The sequence below is a fragment of the Chrysochloris asiatica genome, unplaced genomic scaffold (genome assembly GCF_000296735.1).
Source record: "Chrysochloris asiatica unplaced genomic scaffold, ChrAsi1.0 scaffold00005, whole genome shotgun sequence".
In the NCBI taxonomy this organism is placed as follows: domain Eukaryota; kingdom Metazoa; phylum Chordata; class Mammalia; order Afrosoricida; family Chrysochloridae; genus Chrysochloris; species Chrysochloris asiatica.
In genome coordinates, this window is record NW_006408523.1 from 18,369,388 (window position 1) to 18,383,921 (window position 14,534).

General features: G+C 40.4%; 1 pseudogene; it reads left to right on the plus strand.

Moving 5' to 3' along the window:
- The first annotated feature begins 432 nt into the window (after positions 1-432).
- LOC102835615 lies at positions 433-3,652 on the plus strand (annotated as a pseudogene).
- The last annotated feature ends 10,882 nt before the right edge of the window (positions 3,653-14,534 follow it).

Consider the following 14,534-nt stretch of genomic DNA (forward strand, 5'->3'; position numbering starts at 1 on the left):
GGTTAGAGGTTAGAGCTCAGTGTAATGGCACATAATGAATGTCGGTGGCATGGAGAACTGATCATCCTTAGTAGCATTTGCTAATGGGTCTGGATTGAATGCTGTAGTTCTTGTCCAGTAATGGTCAGGACCAAGCCCTTGGGTCATTCATGTGGGGCGCATGTCCCTTGTCTGCCAAGATCAGTAACTGGATTGGCATGAGACTGGTTTGATTGGCTGGCTGGGTTGGAAATAGGATGAGTTTGATAATCTAAAGGTGCCACATGGGATTTACACACTGTGTACGTTACAGAGATGCATAGCCTCTATTGGATGGGGATGAGGAAATAAAACATAGGGAGAAGCAGAAAGTTTTACACCTTGAGGAGATTCATAGGACTGAACACCATCAATGGAAGACATTACTCAGGTTATTTCAGGACCTGTGACAGCATGGTCTTCTTGGCCTTCACATCACACCTCAAGAAGAGTTGCAAAGTCTTCAATGCACAGGGTGAGTTAAAAATGATCCGCACTCTGGTTGTAGAATTTATTTTAATTGATTTTTAGAAAAGGCAGATACAGCATTTTCAACATAATCTTCTTGCTTTTCAATACACTTTGTCCATCCGTCAACAAGCTTTCATACTCCCTTATTTAAACATGTTTTCGGCTGAGCTGCAAGACACGAATGCACTGCTGTCTTCACTTCTTCATCAGAGGTGAATCTTCATCTTTGAAGGGCTGATTTCAGGGAACCAAACAGGTGTAAATCTGATGGAGCAAGAGCCTGACTATAGAAAGGATGCTTTAACACCTCAAAACAAAGTTTTTGCAGCATCAAGAGTGTGGGCAGAGGTGTGCAGACATGCATTGTCTTACCGTTGAATAGCATTTAATTGGAAGTTTACGTTTCAGCTCTTCAGTGAGCATCACACTCTAAGGAGCACTATTCATTGTGGAACCTTTTTCCTGATAGTGTTCCAAAACTGGCCCTTGAGAAGCCCAGAAAACTTGCCAATTTTCCAGATGATGACTGACTTCTGAACTTTTTCTTGGTGTATGATGGAGGATATTTCCATTCCATACTTTGCCATTTACTCTCAGGCTCATAGTGATGAGCCCGTGTCTCATCACCAATAATGATTTTTTAAAGAAACTTTTGCCTTCCTTTGAGTATCAGTACAAATTTGTTTGCAGATGTCCAAGCGCTTTTGTTAATGCTCTTCTGTGAATTATTTCACAGGCAGAGCCACCGCCAATTTGCAAATAATGTGCCATGTGACCCACTGCCACTCATGTATTCCACAGGATCGTTTCCCATGCTCACTCCAGGTTGTCGTCAGCCGTGAACGTAGACGAGCGTTTTTCTATAACTGGAGTGCAGATTGTTTTTGACTCACCCTTGTACGTACGCAGTGTTTTAGCCTTCTCATCACTGGTGGCTCTGTGGCAGAATTCTCACCTTTCATGCTGGAGACCTGCTTTTAACTCCCACCTGCCGCTGCCGCCTGTCTGTCAGTGGAAGCTTGCATGGTAGTATGACACAGATCAGGATTCAGTGGAGCATCTCCACTCCAATGGACTAGGAAGAAAGCCCAGGTGACTGACTTCCAAGCAGTCAGTGGACACTCTGTGGATCACAGTAGTCTGATCCTCATCTTCAGGAATGGTGCAGAACCAATCAGCCTTGCCTTCCATGGGACACCATGAGTTGGGGACAACTTAATGGCAACTCATAACAACAAAACGTTCTACATCCTGGTCCTGCTGGGTGTGAAGTGGTTGAAAGAGAGGTGCTTGAGACTTGAGTCTCAAAAAAGAAGCACCACTCTTGTTACCGCAATTTGCCCCCAACTCCGACCTGCTTCTCCACTTTATACCCAGAGTCAGGGTCCTATGAGGCTTGAAGCAAAGGATCAGGTCAGAGGACATATTAACCTGCTGATTTGTGGAGTATGTGGTCAAAGAAGCAGCTCCTCCCCCTCCTGTCCACACAGGGCAACAGCTAACATGACCCTAAATACCTTGTAACTCATTCCATAAAGCTTGATACATGGGCCAGCCAGTCCTGGAGAGAAAAACTTCAAAGAGTCATTAGAAGTCACTGTCCAGTAGAAGTATATTATATGGCTAAGTTACTTAGGAAACCACCAACTCCCCTTTGGCTTGTTTTGTAAATTTCTGAGAAGAAACTGTTGTCCATATTCTGTCAGAAATGCAAAAAGCAACAGGTTTTATGAAGAGAGTATTCTGTGGACAAGTAAATTGAACATGGCAATTTGGGGTAGTATTTCCTTCTATTTCTGTTAGCTCTTTGACTTCTCAGGTAAATTGCAGAACCATAAAATTATGGGGAAATAGAAAATAAAATGAATCAACATTTCCCTATAAGAGTAATTTAAAAATAAACCCCATGACTTAAGCCAACCAGGCAAAAACCTCTGGTGAAATATTAAAGAGCCATTGCAATTCTAAGAGATGAATGTTGAAGGGGAACATGAAGAATAGTAAAACCAAGCCTGTTGCTGTCGACTGGAATCTGACTCATAGCAATCCTGTATAGGGTTTCTGAGACAAAATCTTTACTGGCACAGAAAACCTCATCTTTCTCCTGTGGAGCGGCTGGTGGATCTGAACTACCAACCTTGCAGTTAGTAGTCCGGTGTTTATCTTACAGCTCCACCAATGCTCCTTAATAAAGGGACTATCACTCCTCAAAGCTGTTAAGGTCAACAAAACAAGGAAAGCTTGAGAACCTGCCACAACCAAGCGAAGCCCAAGGAGGCACGTTGGGTAAATGTAATGTGGTATCCTGGATGAAATTCTGGAACAGAGAAAAGATAGGAGGAAAAATCTAAGGAAATAAGAATAAAATACAGACTTTGGTGGTGGTGTGTATGTGCCACTGAGTCGGTTCCGACTTATAGCAACCTTCTATAGAGTTTCTGAAACTGAAAATCTTTACAGGAATAGAAAGAAAGCTTCATCTTTCTCCCTCCAGCAATTGGTAGACTTGCTCTGCCGACCTTACGGTTAGCAGCCCAGCTCATAATCCACTATGCTACCAGGGCTCCTAAAATAAGGACTTTAGTTAATAATAATGTATCATTCTTGGTGCATCAATTATAACAGATAGATCATACTAATGGTTATAATCAGGTATTAATAAGAGAGGAAACTGAGTGCAGAGCATATTGAAACTCTGAACTATCTTCTCAATTTTTCTCTAAAATAGCTTTAATTTTTAAATGGCGATTTAAGAAAACATGAGACAGCCACCCCGGAGTCCATGTTCCGGGAGATGTGCAAAGGGGCTGCTGGAAGGGTGGGATTGGGTGCAGAGCCAGGAGACAGTCAGGGGCCTGAGACGCCAGGAGACTAGGCCTTCTCACCTCCACACCCCTGGCCAGGGCTGAGAAGAAGACCCCGCAGGAAGAAGACTGCCCGGACCCCACTGGTGCAGAGGGCTGCGCTTTGAGCTGCCCAGCTCTGGCACCAGGAGCTCTCCCGGATGCGCGAGATCAAGACCCAGGAGGCACGACTACTGGCAGAGCTGGCAAGACGGTGGGACAAACCCTGAAGGCCGAGGTGACTCCAGTATCAGGCCCCTGACATGGCCATGCAGCTGAGTTTGGAGCTGTCGAACTCACTTGGGACTCTTGAAACCTGAGGACAACATCCTCTGAGACCAGTTCAAGATCTTCCAGATGAGGAACATAAGTGAGGCCCAGGAGAGAGGCAAAGTCAAACGGAAGGACAAAGTGACGTTGGTGGAGAAGCGTGCGTTCCAAGAGATCCAGTTATGAAGGTCACTGATGTTTCTGCGCCCAGCCTCTAATAAGACATCCTCTGAGGTTAAAACAAAACAAAAAAATCATTGTATAATAATTAAACATTTTTTTAATGTTGACATATCATGATGCCATTATAAAAGTAACAGCCTTTTATAGAAGAAAGAATGAAAGTGATAAAATAAAAAGGTTATTTTGATAGTTTAGCAGATTTGAATAGTCCTCCTCCACCAGTTCAGTTCTGAAGTAGAGTTTTAAAAAATAGAACTTTGTCCAGCTCCAGCTCCCTCTTCCCCTGGCAAAACACACCACCCATTTTCAACACAGTTACCCACAACCCTCCTTGCAATGAATACTCCAGACTTTTTTTCTGCTCTCACTTCTCCCCTGCACCCCTAAATTCTCTATATCCTTATGATGCTGTTTCACCAAGTGGTGGTGGTGGTGTGTTGTGGAGTTGGTTATAACTCATAGTTACCTTGTATAGGGCTTCCGGGTCTGTAAATCTTTACAGAAGCAGAAAGCCTCGTGTTTCTCCTGCAGAATGGAACTGTTGACCTTGAAGTTAGCAGCCTGACTGGTAACCACTACACGACCAGAGCTCCTTTATAGTTATTGTGGATGGGATAATTTTAGTCCCTGGCCAAATACCTCAGTACCACAAATGTTGGGCTGCATTGGTTTGGAACCTCTACCTAGGCTCACAGGTTTCTGTAGAAAAGCTGCTGAATCCTCATGGTAAACAAACAGAAGCAGAATCGTGCATCCTAAGCATTTTGACGGATTGAAAAATACAGTTTTAAGTTTGGAACAACTTGGAACCCGTAACCATGAATCAATTCAGACTCATAGCAACCGTATACAGGGTTTCTTAGCCTGGAAATGAGCAGACAGTGTCATCTTCCTCCCACAGAGCTGCTAGTGGATTTGAACTGCTGACCTTTTGATTAGCAGCTGAGTGCTTAACTACTGAATCACTCAGGCCTTTTGCTGATAGACTAAGGGCTCATATTGGGAATGATGCACACTCAACAGTCTGTTCTAGGCTTAAATTTCTGTTTCTTCAATTTAACAACAATTTACTGATTACAGAACTGACTCGATGGCACTTAACAACAACAACTGATTACCTCTTATGGGTAAGGCACTATGCACCATTTGGCAAGAATTATAAAAAGATACTAGTTGCTGTCCTTAAAGATCTTGCAGTCTAATGGTTGTGGTTGTTATTAAGTGTTCGTTAGTCAGTTTCGACTCATAGTGACCCTATCTAGGGTCTTCAAGGCCTCTTTGACACAATTGGTTAGCACATTTGGAACAGAACAGCTTCTTTGGAATCCTGGTGCGGCGCAGTGGGTTAATGAGCTGGACTGCAAAGTTGGTTTGAACCGCAAGGTCAGTGGTTCAAGCTCACCAGCTAGCTGCTCCTCAGAAACCCTATACAGGGTTGCTATGGGCCAGAACTGACTCAATGGCACGTAACAACAACAACAATAGAGTTTCAAGGAGCATCTCATGGTTGGGAAGGTTAAAAACTAGTATAGATATTCCTTGATTTAGGATATATCAATTTACAACAAACCTCGCATACAACTGTGTGTATCTGTGTGTCTGTAATTGTACATATTATTGTCAGTGTTGCAGTGAGTAATTTTCATCATCCTCAGATGTTCTAAGATAGGTTCTATAAAGATACTGATCATAAAAGGTAATAATAATGAAAGCTAAAAGAAGAAAGGGGAAAGAAAATAAATGGAAAAAAAGAGGAGTTAATTTACTAGGGTGAGTCTGTTAATCTTGTGGAGTGAAGAGACTGGTGGAATTGCCCTTGTGGTTGAATGGACAATGGACATTTTGATAACAGTGATATTTAATACTGAATTTGTAGTTGTTTTATGTTTCTGAGGTGTAAACTCCTTCTGTATCCAAAGGCACATCTTCAGGGAACTATGCTATACGTGTAACTGATACTATCTTTTGTGGGAATCTAGGCAGGAACCAAGTTTCACATCGAAGTTCATGGTGTGAATGTGCCACACTGAAAAGCTGTTTGAACTGCAAGGTCGGTGGTTCAAGCTCACCAGCTGCTCCTCGGAAACTCTATACAGGGTCTCTATGGGTCAGAATCGACTCAATGGCACTTAACAACAACAACACAAAGTGGTAGCTTTTGGACTCACCCAATTTACAGAGGAATGCAATTTACTCAGAGTTTATAATAGTGCTCCAAGTTCGTTCCATCTACTGCAGAGAGATGATTGATCAGAGCTAGAATAACCTGAGATGCTTGCTCAAATGCCAGAACTCCAGATCTATCCAGTTCAAAACTCCATTCTGATTAAGTTCCTTCTTCCAACTCTATTCATCTCTGTTTTACTGAGGTTCTTTAAGATCACAGAAAATAACGATGTACTTGAGTCACTTACAGTGATCAGTACTGGGGTGGTCAGCACTGGTTGTAAGGGAAGGACAGAAGCACAGGGACAGTTCAGGAGACAAGAGTAGCTCTAGTTCTCCATCAACAACCCAGGGAGCTTGTCATGCTCATGACTCTGCTTCTCTTTATCTCTGTGCTAACTGTGTCTTTTCTGAATCATTGGCATTCCTCTACCAATATGAATTCTGCTTATGGTTTTTGTTTTGCAATCCAAAACCAAATTTAACTCCTAAACGATGCCATAATAGGCCCATACATCAGAGCTCACTGTCCCTGACTTTCAGTAGGCTCATGTTCCCTGCTTATCAACAAAGAGATCTGAGACCCATTGTGCATCTTCTTTATTCTGTGTGCAGAGGATACAGACATTATATATGACTTCTGGATTGCTCTAACTGAGAGGTTGCTGAGTTTTAGAAACTTTTCAGTTGGAGGATATTTACAAAATTAGTATCAGATTCTGACTCCAGCATTTAGGTTCTATAATACGTAACAGAAAAGCACACAAATCTTGAATGTCCAGCTTGATGAACTTACACAAAATAGGAACGCCTACATAACCACGAGATCAGGAAATAGAACGTAACTAGAATGACAGTCTTCTTTGTGCCCCCATTCAGACATTACCCAACAGAAGTAACCGCTTTTCTGACTCCATCAACATAAATTGGTTTTACATGTTTTTGAGCTTTATGTAAATGGAATCATACAGTATGTACTATTTTTTGTTTGGTCTGTATTATTTCATTCTGAATTATGTCTTTGAAATTCATTCATATGATGCTTTCTACATGTGATATGCTTATTTTCATTTCTATATATTCAGTCAATTTCTGAGGGATTATCCCCTGAAAACCTTGTGAATAGCAGTGGAACATTGTTAAATACAGTGCCAGAAGATGAGACCTCAGGTTGGAAGCATTCAAAATACAACTGAGAAAGAGCTGCTTCCTCAAAGTAGAGTTGACCTAATGACCTGGATGGAAAACAACTCAAAATGAGAAGAAATAGCTGTAAACAGCCATTAATAATATGAACATGGAATGTATGAAGTATGAAGCTAGAAAATTTTAAACTTGTCAAAAATGAAAGCGAATGCCTAAACATTGAATCCTAAGCATTAGTGAGTTGCAATGGACAGCTATGGGCCATTTTGAATCTTACAATCATATGGTTTACCATGCTGGGAAGGACAAATTGAAGAAGAATGGTGTGCATTCATAGTCAGAAAGAACATTTCAAGATCTATCTTGAAGTATGACACTGTCTGTGATAGGATAATATATATATATGTATATATATATATATATTCCTACAGGGAAGACCAGTTTTATTCAATTTTATGCATCAACCACCAAAAGCCAGTGATGAAGAAATTGAAAATTTCTACAAACTTCTTCAGTCTGAAATTTATCAAATATGTAATCAAGATGCATTAATAATTACTGGTAATTGGAATGTGAAAGTTAAAAACAACGAGAAGGGATCAGTAATTGGAAAACATGGTTTTATTGGTAGAAATAATGCTGGATATCAAATGTTAAAATTTTGCAGGTCTAATGACTTCTTTACTGTAAGTATCTTTTTTCAACAGTATGAACAGCAGTTATAAACAAGGACTTCACTAGATGGAATACATAGGGATCAAATAGTCTATATCTGTAGGAAAAAAATGGAGAAGTTCAATATCATCGGCCAAAACAAGACTATAGGCAGACTGTAGAACAGACCATCAATTTCTCATATGCAAGTTCATCCTGAAGCTGAAGAAAATTAAAACAAGCCCACATGAGCCAAAATGCAGCCTTGAGTATATACCACTTGCATTTATAGTCCATTTCAAAATCAGATTTGACACACTGAGCACTGATGATAGAAGACCAGAGAAGTTGGGGGATGACATCAAGGATATCATTCAGGAAGACAGCAAAAGGTCATTAAAAAGACAAGAAGGAAAAAAAGACCAAAGTGGTTGTCAGAAGATCTAAAGCAAGTGAAAGAAACAATAAAGTAAAGGAGCTGAGCAAAAAATTTCAAAGGACAGCTTGAGGAAATAAAGTATTACAAATAAATGTTCGTAGACCTGGAGTCAGAAAACCAAAAGGGAAAAATCTCAACACTTCTCCAGCTGAAAGAACTAAAGAAAAAAAATTCAAGCCTCAGGTTGCTATTATGAAGAATCCTATGGGCAAAATGCTGAATAATGCAGAAAGCGTCAAAAGAATATGTTAGGAATATGCAGAGACACTGTACCAGAATGAATCTGTTGACTTTCAGCCATATCAAGAGGTAGCATATGATCAAGAAACTATGCTATTGAAGGAAGAAGTTCAAACTACATTAGAAATATTAAAGAAAAACAAGGTTCCAGAAACTGGTGGAAAACTAATTGAGATGTTTCAACAAACGGATGCAGTTGGACGCACTCATTTGTCTATCCCAAGAAATTTAGAAGACAGCTATTGCTACATGGCAATCAGTTAGAAGATATCCGTATTTAAGCCCATACCAAAGAAAGGTGATCCAATAGAATACAGAATTTATCAAACAGTATCATTAACATCACATACAAGTACAATTTTGCCAAAGATATTTCGAGAACGGTTGCTGTCAGAAACTCGATCCAGATTCAAAAGAGAACTTGGAACAAAAGATATCACTGCTGTGTCAGATAGATCTTGACTTGATATCAGAGAATACCAAAAAGATGTTTACTTGTATTTTACTGACCATGTAAAGGCATTTGATTGTGTGGACAATAACCAACATTAACATTGGGAAGAATGGATATTCCAGAACACTTTATTGTACTCATGAAGAACCTGTACACAGACTAAGAAACAGTTGTTTGAAAAGGAACAAGGGGCTACCGAATGATTTAAAATTAGGAAAGGTATGCGCCAGGGTTGTATTCTTTCACCATACGTATTCAATCTCTATGCTGAGCAAATAATCCGAAACGCTAGATTAGATGAAGAAGAATGTGGCATCAGGATTGCAGTAAGACTCATTAACAACCTGTGATAAGACTCAGCCTTGCTTGCTTCATACTTACTGATGAAGATCAAAGACTACAGTCTTCAGTATGGATTGCACCTCAATGTAAAGAAAACAAAATTCTTCACAACTGTACTAATAAATAACATTATGATAATGGAGAAAGGATTGATGTTGTCTAATATTTTATTTTTCTTAGATCCATCATCAACACTCATGGAAGCAGCAGTCAAGTAATCAAATGACATATTGCATTAGACAAATCTGATGCACAAAAAAAAAAGCATTCAAGAGCAAAGATACCAGATTAAGGACTAAAGTGCACCTGACCCAAGCCAAGGTATTTGTGTCATATGCATGTGAAAGTTGGACAATGAATAAGGACAATGAAGAATTGATGCATTTGAATCATCATGTTGGTGAAGAATATAGAAAGTACCATGGAATGCAGAAGAACACACAAATCTGTTTTGGAAGCAGTGCAGCCAGAATGCTGCTTAGAAGCAAGGATGGTGAGACTTCGTTTCTCATTCTTTGGACATGTTGTCTCCAGGGACCAGTTTCTGGAGAAGAACATCATGTTTGGCAAAGTAGAGGGTCAAAGAAAACAAAGGAAGGCATGGATTGAGATAGTAGCAGCGTCAATGGGCTCAGATGTAACAACTGTTGTGAGGATGGTGCCAGACTGTTGTGCACAGGTTTTCGTTCTGTTGTGCACAGGGTTGCTGTAAGTTGGAACTAACTAAATGGCACCTAACAATAACAACAATAACTACAACAATGTCTCCTCCCTGGGAGCACTGTTGTGACTAGCAGGTACGTGATGTAGCAGGCACATTGCAGATTCTCAGTGTTTTCTGAAGATTATTTCTTGATGGAACAAGAACTGTGCTTACAGAGTTTACGTGGGTGACTAAAGCAGAACTTAGAAACAGAGTGTCCTCTTCAGGAGTTCCCAATCTAGCTAGCCAAGACAAGTGTATAAAAGAACGGTGATAATTCTGTGTAGTCAGGGGAGAAAGTGACGAACTCAGGCTACTTAGAACTAAGTCAATGTCATTTCAGTGGGCATAATGTTGTTGTTGTTAAGGGCCCTTGAGTCGGTTTCAACTCATAGCAACCCTGTATAGGGTTTCCAAGGAGAGGCTGGTGAGTTTGAACTGCCGACCTTCAGTTCAAACTGACTTTGCAGTCCAGGACATTAACCTGCAGTGCCATACCAGGACTCCAATGGGCATAATGTTGTTGTTGTGAAGTGCCGTCGAGTCACCTTCAACCTGTAGCGACCCTGTATAGGGTTTCCGAGGAGCAGCTGGTGAGCTTGAACCACCGACCTTGCAGTTCAAACAGTTTTGCAGTCTGGTGCATTAACCCACAGTGCCACACCAGGACTCCAGTGGGCACAATGGGGGGTGGTGGTGGAATGCAATAACACATTAAACAACAAAAGCAATTAATAACAAACCCATTGCCTCTGAGTAGATTCTGACTCACAAGAAGCCCATACTCTACCATAGGTTTTTCTTGACTGTAAGCAGATCGCCAGACTCCCTTCTCTGAGTGGGTTTAAACCACCAATCTTTAGGTTATTAAACAAGTGCAAACCACTTGAAAACAGTTGTTGTGTTGAAGTGTCAACAAGTTGATTCTGACTAATAGCAACCATGTACTGGATTTCAGAGGAGCAACTGGTGGGTTTGAACCGCTGATCTTGTGGTTCGCATTTCAGTGCTTATCCTACAGCACCAAACCCATTAATAAGAAAACATAGGATCCTGATGTCTGAGCAAAATGTTAGCTTCATAGAGTCATGACTTTGAGATATGGGTCCAGGTTGGGCGTCCATAAGAATCTGTATGAGCTACATTCCATTGGTGATGTCTCTCCGATACTAAAAGGGTGGTTATTGAGGGGAGGAGTCTGGTGGGTAAATGGTTAAGCGTTGACCACTAATGGAAAGGTTGCTGATTTGAATCCACCCAATTGCTCCACAGGAGAAAAACCTGGTGATCTGCTCCGGTAAGGATGCGGCCCAGAAAACCCTGTCCTCTGGAGGCTGTTCTACTGTGTCACATGGAGTCTCTCTGAGTCAAAATTAGCTCCACAGCACTTAACAACACCAACAAATTAGAGAAAAGAGGTATGTGTTTCATTCTTTCACTCCTTCAGCAATTATTTACCAAGCTCCCTCCATGTGTCTGTCAGACAAGACCCTTACCTTTGTGGTGCTTATGTTAACAGACTATGAGAGGTGCTGTGAAAATTGCATATGCTCAGCTTAAAGATGTTCTAATATTGAGCCCTCACGGCATAACTGAAAGGATGCTGAGCAGATAGTGACTGAATATCACCTCCTCGCTAATCTAGAGTGTGCCAGCATAATGGTGTCCACTCAATAGATTGGTTGATACTTCTGTATGAATGACTCTTCCCTGAAGGCTGTGGAATTTGATGGAAACCGCATGGACCTCGAGTCCAAAAGGATATTTAACATGCTGTCCATATTCTATATTGGAGTCAGGCTGACGCACCGTGAACAATCACATGAATCATTCGGATGACTCTTCCTTCTTTCAATGTCTGCTCTTCTCTCTTGTGCCCACTTTGCTTCTGGTCCAAATCACTTTTACTTAAATTGCTTAGAAAAAATTACCTAACTTTTCCTTTGATGATAGAAACGTGGTCCCTCAGTCTTAACCTGTTTCTAGGACCATTTTTTTCGTCTGTTCACTCAATAAATAAGTTGAACTTCTGTATCCTACATCAGTGTTTTGGTCAACTAGACTCTGGGCAGAAATCCAAGGTCATAAGCAACTTTAAGTTAAATAGTGTGCTTTGTCTTATTTTTTAAAATATGGGAAACAAAAGAATTCATCTTTAAAAGTTCCCTTGGGTTTTAAAAATGGTTATATATCCTGAGTGTTTTGTGTACATCAAAAACAAACAAACAAACAAAAACAGAGGGAATAGAAGTAAATACTGTTGAATGGCAATGCATGGAGGGAATTGTAATCATTGCAATGACAGGAAATATGACAGGATGGTGTTGTTGTCAGGTGCCATCGAGTTGGAACCGACTCATAGTGACCCCATGCACAGCAGAATGAAACAATGTCCGATCCTGGGCCAACCTCACTACCGCTGCCACACTTGAGTCCATCAATGATGCCACCTGGCTGATCCACCTCTTTAGGGGTCTTCCTCTTTTTCTCTGACCCTCCATCTTACCCAGCATGACATCCATCTCCAGCAACTGTTCCCTCCTGACAAAATGTCCTAAGTATGAGAGACGAAGCTTAGCCATCCTGGCCTCCAAGGAGCACTCTGGCTGCACTTCTTCCAAAACAGATCTATTGGTTCTTTTGGCAGTCCATGGCACTTTCAGTATTCTCCTCCAACACCACAACTCAAAGGCATCAATTCTTCTACGATCTTCCTTATTCACTGCCCAGCTTTCACATCCATATGAGGTTATTGAAAATAACATGGCTTGGGTCAGGTGCACCTTAGTCCTCAAACTGACAAGATGAGTGTAATGTAAACTATCACTCAATGCACAATAAAAACTTAAAAAAAGAAAAAGTGCTGATAAATTACTGTTGTTGTTGTTAAGTGCCATCAAGTTGGTTCTGACTCATAGTGACCCTGTGTAGGGTTTCCGAGAAACAACTGGCTGGTTTGAACTGCCAACCTTGTGGCTCAAACCCATCTTGTGGTACAGTGCATACCAGGACTCCAATAAATTATTGTTGATGTTGTTAAGTGTTGTTGAGTCGATTACTACTCATAGCAACCCTGTATAGAGTTTCTGAGGAGCAGCTGGTGGATTTGAACTACAGACCTTGTGGTTCACAGTCCAATACTTATTAGCTACTAGTTATAAAATATTAGCAGCTAGCAACAGTTGTTGTTAAGTACTTTTAAGTCAGTTCCAACTCATAGAAACCCTAAGTAGGGCTGCGAACCTTAAGGTCAGCGGTTCGAAACTACCAGCCGCTCCGCGGGAGAAAGATGAGGCTTTCTACTCCCGTAAAGATTTACACCCTCGGAAACCCTGTACAGGGTCGCTATGGGTCGGACCCGACTCGATGGCACTTAACAACAACAACAACAACATCCACCTGCTGTAGGATAAACACTGAACTACTAACTGCAAGGTTGACAATTTAGTCCCATCAGCCACTTCTTGGAAACCCTATGCAGGATCACTATCAATTGGAACTGACTCAATGGCACTAATAACAACATTAGAATTCAAAAACAATGTGTGTTTTCTCAAAGTATCATTCATTGAAAATACATTACTTTCATTCTTTAGACTATCAACTAGCTTTTAAAATCAATCATAGGATTGCTAAAATCAGATGACACAGGTTTTCTCAAACATTGAGTAAGCCATAGTTACAAGTTTTAGACACACATGATCAAATCATGAGGGGGAGGAATTTGGTGTCTAGACTTTAGGCAAACTCAGACTCAGTTTCCACATCAATAAAATAAGTGGGTCAAATTACATGGTCACCGAGACCCCTTAGTACTATAAAATTCTATTATTTCTGATACATGGCTGCCTGCTAAAACTGAAGTTGAGTTAAATTGAATAAAGCCTAACCCAGTTCTTCAAAGGCACAGGAAAATGATAATGCTTAAAACAATGAAATTAAAGCCCAACATAGTCCAAAAATTCTAGAAAATGTACTTATGACTTACCTATTTCTTCTAACATACATTGTTGCATTTCATTTTATGGCTAAAATTGACTAGTGTTGTTTAGTAGAGCCATGTTATGTTTGTGGTGGGAGTAATTATTCTAAACTATTAATTTGCTAAGATGCAACACAAACTATTTGAAAGGTGTAAAGAAACTCATTTAACAAGACGAAACTCTGGGCAATGAGATTGCACATATAAAAACTAAGATCAATTATTTTTCCATCACATAATATTTCAGTGGTTTCAGTTCAAATGCCTGATGTGATTATGAGTCACCAAAGCAAATATTGTTTTATGGCATATCTGCATAATAACGCTCTTAATTATTTCAATCCCGATGACTTTTAAATTGTTGGTTTTCCTCCAGTCTTTTCTAGTCCATTTTGGTCTTTGCTTTTTAAATTCTCATAAATGTGAAACTTTTCCAGAAGCTAGAAAAAACAGAAGTTTACATTTGAAAAAAATCACTGAGGTGAGATGGAAAAATACATATTAATTTCCTGATTCTTATAACTTTGATTTTTGTTTTTCTCTCTCTCTTTCATTTTATCTTTGTTTGCTGTTAAATACCGTGCAGTAGGTTCTGACACATAGTGACCCTAGGTTTGGGGTTT